This window comes from Esox lucius, chromosome 8, assembly GCF_011004845.1.
Source record: "Esox lucius isolate fEsoLuc1 chromosome 8, fEsoLuc1.pri, whole genome shotgun sequence".
Taxonomy (NCBI): Eukaryota; Metazoa; Chordata; class Actinopteri; order Esociformes; family Esocidae; genus Esox; species Esox lucius.
This window is the reverse complement of record NC_047576.1, coordinates 3645923-3653537: the sequence shown is the minus strand read 5'-3', so window position 1 is coordinate 3653537 and position 7615 is coordinate 3645923.

Below are 7615 nucleotides of genomic sequence, written 5' to 3'. Positions count from 1 at the left end.
GTTAAATCCTATCTATTTCTAACAATCATGTCTCCATAACGAAGGACAATGCATTGAACAGTAAGGCTTTGATATTAACAGTTCTGTGTTGCATAATGTTTTTATTGCATGTGATTGAGTGGCTTTAACTTCAAAGCATTCATACATTGTTTTCCCTATTGCAAGTCATTTTGGGTTGAGTTTAAAAAGACAGAGAATTCATTTTATGTATTCCCATTACAAGCTACATTGAGGTCACACTAATAGGGCACAGAATCAAATTACCAACATTTTACTGTGATGTAGCAGATTTCATTAGGAATTCACCTTAGTGTGTAGGCGAGCACAGAACCAACGTTATCTAGCAGAAAGATATTTTCCGCTTTGCATTAATCACAAGACTCCGGCAATTACATGCACTGCATACTACCTATATAGTATGTGGAGCCCAGCTTGCTGAATACCTCCTTCCATCATGGAGTTGGTGTCCCTTCTGCTGCTATAACTGTCTCCACCCTTCTGGGAAGGCTTTCCACTTGCAGCATTGCGGCAGGCATTTGACTCCATTCAGCCACGAAAGCGTTGGTGAGTTCAGACACTGGCATTGGTGCAAATGGCTTTCATCCCAAAGGTGTTTGATGGGGTTGAGGTCAGGGTTCAGTGCAGGCCAGTTACTTTGGGCCAGGGCCTTGGTCATCGCATAAACAGGAAAAGGGCCTTTGCTCAAACTCTCGCCACAAAGTTGGAAGCACAGAATCGTCTCGAATGTCATTGTGCACTGTCGAATTAAACAAATCCCTTCCCTGGAGCTAATGGGCCCAGCCCTTACCACGATAAACAGCCCCAGACCATCAATCCTCATCAGCCAAACTTCATGGTTTGAACTATGCAGTCGGCCATGTAGCGCTCTCTCAGCATCCGCAAAACCCAGATTCATCCGTCCGACTGATAGATGGCGTTGTATGATTTGTCTATCCAGAGGACGCGTTTTCACCGCTCCAGAGTCCAAGATGGCAAGCTTTAAACTCACTCCAGCAGACGCTTGATGTTGTGGATGGTGAACAAATCAGCTCCCAAAGAGGACGCATTGAGTAGAATGCTCACTGGACATTCACCAGTAAAATAAAGTTCAAACATTTAAAATGTGTTTGTGTGTGTGTGTGCGTGCGTGCGTGCTTGTGTTTACGTACAGCAGCAGCAACCACCAGGACACAAGAAAAAGGGTTCGCTTTCTAATTAGCATCTTATTTGAGCTTGTAGCTTTCCTTTTCTGCTGACCAACATTTCTTTTTTTATTATTTAAAGAAACAGATGCTGCATATGTTATTTTGTTTTTCAAACAACACTTTCTTTTACTGTTAGGCGCTGGTTACAAAAACATAGTCACTTGAGAATGAGGGATTTACTCAAAGAAATGTGCGCTGCACTATAATCTAAAGAACGAACACAGTGTAGGCTTTGCAAAATGAGAGGGTTTCATGTCAACAAGTCATCCAGTTTTCCCTGTGGACATTGCTGTAACCATATGGCCTAACAATAGAGGGCACAGTTGCATTGCAGTTAGTGCATTTCACAGACTTAATAATTGGTTTTACCGTTCACTACCGACTGACCTGTAAAACCGGTATGGTACAAATGTGGTCACAATTGAAAATATTGTCCCATTTTAAAGGAGCATGACAGTGGGAATTGTCTATGACTAAGCCACAGATATAGCTCTAATGGCTTCCTTGCTCGGGTAATGCACATAGAAAATAGCCTAGCTTGGATGAACCAGCAGTGTGCTGCCAGACATTGATCACGTCGAGGGCATAAATTCTACTCAGTCGCTGATCAATGGCTGGTCAGACTGACCCATCCACACGTAACAGCGAGTAGAGGGATTTATAGTCAACCGACCACGACCACTCTGGAAATAGACCAGAGGTGCCCAAATAATGCTTTGGCGCACGCAAGGCCTCGGCTTAAAGTGGGAGAAAGGAGATCTCAGGCTGAGCACACAGATAGCTCTCCTCTTATTGGGAATAAATAGAGCCAGAGACAGTTAAGGGAGAGATTAATAAACGTTAAAAGAAATCACCCACTGTTGCTCCCAAGTTTGCACGTTGACATTTATTGTCGCATCAACACTGTTGGGTTCCATGTTCCTCTGAGTATGTGCAACATTGTCAGGTATCGTCATAATGATTAGTGTACTTGACTTTCGAGGTTTTTCCTCGTCGGTTTCTGTGGGTGAGAAGCGACCGGGTGACCTTCTGCAAAGTTCGCCAGTGACGATTCGTTAGTCGCACTGCAGAGGACTGTCAGGCATACAAACACGGACTAATAATAACAATAACTAATAATAAAGCATATCAGATTCCCCTGGTGATGTCCTGTTGTGTTCACCTCCTGGGGAGGAAGACGAGGAGGGAGTGTTAGGTCAGTGTGACCCTTGGTAAGGAACCAGGGGAAAGTGTCGAGCACAGCGTGACGTTGGCGCAAAGTCAACCACAACAACATCCACTGGCAGATTGTCTGCGATGGATCACTTGGCAGTAGTCCAAGTAGTTTCGACATTTTGCCACATCTCACTTTAAAATGTACCTTGCAAATTGCAGTTCATGTCTCTCAGTTAAGTAATACAATGCATGTAGGCTAGGTGTCACAGGAGGCCACTCTGACTAAGAGCCCCAGGGATTTCTGTTTCCAGGGATTTCTTCTGTTAAGTAAATATGATTAATATCTACAAACCCGATTCCAAAAAGGTTGGGACACTGTACAATTGTGAATAAAAACAGAATGCAATGATGGGGAAGTTTCAAATTTCAATATTTTATTCAGAATACAACATAGATGACATATAAAATGTTTAAACTGAGAAAATGTATCACTTTAAGGGGAAAATAAGTTGATTTTAAATTTCATGGCATCAACACATCTCAAAAAAGTTGGAACAAGGTCATGTTTACATCCCCTCTTCTTTTTATAACAGACTGCAAACGTCTGGGGACTGAGGAGACAAGTTGCTCAAGTTTATGAATAGGAATGTTGTCCCATTCTTGTCTAATACAGGCTTCTAGTTGCTCAACTGTCTGAGGTCTTCTTTGTCACACCTTCCTCTTTATGATGCGCCAAATGTTTTCTATGGGTGAAAGATCTGGACTGCAGGCTGGCCATTTCAGTACCCGGATCCTTCTTCTATGCAGCCATGACATTGTTACTGATGCAGTATGTGGTCTGGCATTGTCATGTTGGAAAATGCAAGGTCTTCCCTGAAAGAGACAACATCTGGATGGGAGCATATGTTGTTCTAGAACTTGGATATAACTGTCAGCATTGATGGTGCCTTTCCAGATGTGTAGGCTGCCCATGCCACACACACTCATGCAACCCCATACCATCAGAGATGCAGGCTTCTGAACTGAGCGCTGATAACAACTTGGGTTGTCCTTGTCCTCTTTAGTCTGGATGACATGGCGTCCAAGTTTTCCAAAATTATCTGACCACAGAACACTTTTCCACTTTGCCACAGTCCATTTTAAATGATCCTTGGCCCAGATAAAACGGCTGCGCTTCTGGATCCTGTTTAGATACAGCTTCTTTTTTGACCTATAGAATTTTAGCTGGCAACGGCGAATGGCACGTTGGATTGTGTTCACCGACAATGTTTTCTGGAAGTATTCCTGAGCCCATGTTGTGATTTCCATTACAGTATCATTCTTGTATGTGATGCAGTGCCGTCTGAGGGCCCGAAGATCACGGGCATCCAGTATGGTTTTCCGGCCTTGACCCTTACGCACAGAGATTGTTCCAGATTCTCTGAATCTTTGGATGATATTATGCACTGTAGATGATGATAACTTTAAACTCTTTGCAATCTTTCTCTGAGAAACTCCTTTCTGATATTGCTCCACTATTTTCCGCTGCAGCATTGGGGGAATTGGTGATCCTCTGCCCATCTTGACTTCTGAGAGACGCTGCCATTCTGAGAGGCTCTTTTTATACCCAATCATGTTGCCAATTGACATAATAAGTAGCAAATTGGTCCTCCAGCTGTTCCTTATCTGTACATTTAACTTTTCCGGCCTCTTATTGCTGCCTGTCCCAACCTTTTTGGAATGTGTAGCTCTCATGAAATCCAAAATGAGCCAATATTTGGCATGACATTATAAAATGTCTCACTTTCAACATTCGATATGTTATCTATATTCTATTGTGAATTAAATATAAGTTTATGAGATTTGTAAATTATTCCATTCCTTTTTTACTCACAATTTGTACAGTGTCCCAACCTTTTTGGAATCGGGTTTGTAGTAGATAATCTGTGTCTGCATTCTTAGGTTCTGTGTCTATGCCCTGAATGAAAACAAAAAGTGTAAAAATACAGCTGGACAGATTGATCTCTGTGGTGGATTGGAGGATGCTTGGAACAGAGCCAGGAAGTGTGTTGCAGCTTTTCCACCAGGTCGGAGGTTGTCCCCAGCTGAGAAAACCCCAGCAAGATAGAGAACTACTAGCAGATGCGTTCAGACCTTGGGGTTAATGTCAGACATTTACTGGAGGTCAACCTTTGACTAATCACCTTTCAGCGGCCCATGATGACACCCTAGATAGAAAACATTCTACAGTTCTCTGAGAAGCTAGATTAAAACATCAATAAGTAGTCAAAAATCTTATCAGTTACTCGTTTATTTATTTTTCCTTCCCTAGGAAACCCCTTGTCCTGTGAGAATGGAGTCTTGCCATGTCTCATGGCAGGCAGACCCAAGCAAATTTAGATATGGATTAACTTGTCCATTTGTCTGCAGTGGTTAGAGGACAGACAAACTTGGACAACAACAAAACATGGGATCTAAAGCACCTTTCAAGAAACCCATAAAGACAGCAATAGAAAACAACAAGAAGTAGTTATGCAATCAAACAAAACTATGTAGCTTTGCTACATTTAACTGAGGACCAAGTTCCACTGAGGGGAAGACCAGGCTAAACAGGTCAGTTTCGATTCTGTCTGTGAAGGTGGTGTGGGTGGCTGGAGGCAGTTCTGGAGTTTGGAGTCTGCATGGTTTCTCATGGTGCAGAGTCTGGTATTTGTTTTGTTTTTTTGCTCAGAGGAGCAGAGATTACGGGGTATGTAGAGGAGGTATGAGAGGGAAGGTTCATGAGGTTTTCGTAGATAAGGAGCAGGATGTTACAATTAATGTGGAACATGACAGTTAATGTGGTTCAGTGTAGGAGTGATGTGTTCACAGTGAATGTGGTTCAGTTTAGGGGTGATGTGTTCACAGCGAATGTGGTTCAATGTAGGGGTGATGTGTTCACAGTGAATGTGGTTCAGTGTAGGGGTGATGTGTTCACAGTGAATGTGGTTCAGTGTAGGGGTGGTGTTCACAGTGAATGTGGTTCAGTGTAGGGGTGATGTGTTCACAGTGAATGTGGTTCAGTTTAGGGGTGGTGTTCACAGTGAATGTGGTTCAGTTTAGGGGTGATGTGTTCACAGTGAATGTGGTTCAGTGTAGGGGTGGTGTTCACAGTGAATGTGGTTCAGTTTAGGGGTGATGTGTTCACAGTGAATGTGGTTCAGTTTAGGGGTGATGTGTTCACAGCGAATGTGGTTCAGTTTAGGGGTGATGTGTTCACAGCGAATGTGGTTCAGTTTAGGGGTGATGTGTTCACAGTGAATGTGGTTCAGTTTAGGGGTGATGTGTTCACAGCGAATGTGGTTCAGTGTAGGAGTGATGTGTTCACAGCGAATGTGGTTCAGTTTAGGGGTGATGTGTTCACAGCGAATGTGGTTCAGTGTAGGGGTGATGTGTTCACAGTGAATGTGGTTCAGTTTAGGGGTGGTGTTCACAGTGAATGTGGTTCAGTTTAGGGGTGGTGTTCACAGTGAATGTGGTTCAGTTTAGGGGTGGTGTTCACAGTGAATGTGGTTCAGTTTAGGGGTGATGTGTTCACAGTGAATGTGGTTCAGTTTAGGGGTGATGTGTTCACAGCGAATGTGGTTCAGTTTAGGGGTGATGTGTTCACAGCGAATGTGGTTCAGTTTAGGGGTGATGTGTTCACAGTGAATGTGGTTCAGTTTAGGGGTGATGTGTTCACAGCGAATGTGGTTCAGTTTAGGGGTGATGTGTTCACAGTGAATGTGGTTCAGTTTAGGGGTGATGTGTTCACAGGGCTGGATGCATGTGAGGACCCTGTCAGCAGATTTCTGGAAATACTGGAGCCCACCCAGGGCTTTGTCAGACACCCCAAATAGGACTACATTGCAGCAGTCAAGGCGTGACATTAGAAAGCATTCCCAATTGGGAATAGTTGTGTTGTTTCCTAGCTGACTCAGATTTTCCAAAAACGCTTCTCTACTATGTAACACTAAAACTGTGTGTAATGAATGTAATGTTTCATTACATGCAGAACAACTGGCAATTCAACTCCAGGCTCTGAACTACAACTGACAGCAGGCCCTACCTACTTTGGAAAACATATTTAACATGTGACCTTTGATGAAAATATATGCAAATGATTCTATAATGTCAGGGAACCATGTTATAATTTAATCTGCTTAACTACCAGTTATAATAAGTCATAAAACCATGTCAGTGTTCTGTACTGTAATGCAAGGTACGTTTTGTCACATCATACCTACTGAGAGATAAGAAAAATGCTAAAGTCCAAAATGGAAACTTAAACATGTTTGTTGTTCGGGTGATAATGCAGTTTAATGCAGTAAAGTCATACTGAGGTATTTCTTATCACATCTACATTCCACTGGGTGTACATTCATTTGTGTCCTGGTATTGTGTACAGTGGCATTGTTTGCATTTGGTCACATCACAGAAAGGATACCATTTTTATTTTTATTATTATACTGTCTATCTAAAGATATTGCAGGTTACCTTGTGAGAAAATATATATATATATATATTGTGGGTATAGAAAGTCCCCAACCAGTTTCAAAATGTTAATCTTTTGTTGCCTTATTGTCTGAAATTAAAACAATAAAATCAGACTTTTAAGTCCATATTATGCCAAGAACAACTCAAATAAGCTAAGAAAAGCGAGAGTCCACCATTACTTTAAGATATTAGGGTCTGTCGATCCGGAAAAAGTGCATTTGCAAAAACCATCAAGCACTATGATGAAACAGGCTCACATGAGGACCGCCACAGGAAAGGAAGACCCAGAGTTTCCTCTGCTGCAGAGGATACGTTCATTAGAGCTACCAGCCTCAGAAATCGGCAATTAACTGCTTCACGTAACAGACACATTTCAACATCAACTGTTCAGAGGAGACTGCATATAGCTCCAGAAAAGGGAGGTTTTGAGTGAGGAACAGAAGTGTTCAATTTGCAGTTGTTTCTTAACTTTAACCCTTCTGTTCCTCACTCAAAACCTTCTTTTTCTACTTTTTTGGAAAGGAAAGAAAAAGGTGCAGTGGGCAAAACAATTTCTGGAGCTGTAAATTGGCCTTCATGGTCAAATTGCTCCAAAGAAACAATTACTGAAGGACACTGATAAGAAGAGACTTGTTTGGGCCAAGAAACATGAAAAATGTGTATTAGACCAGTGGAAGTCTGTCCTTTGGTCTGATGAGTCCAGAAAGACGCACAGTGGGTGAACAGATGATTTCTGCAAGTGTGGTTCCCACTGTGAAACA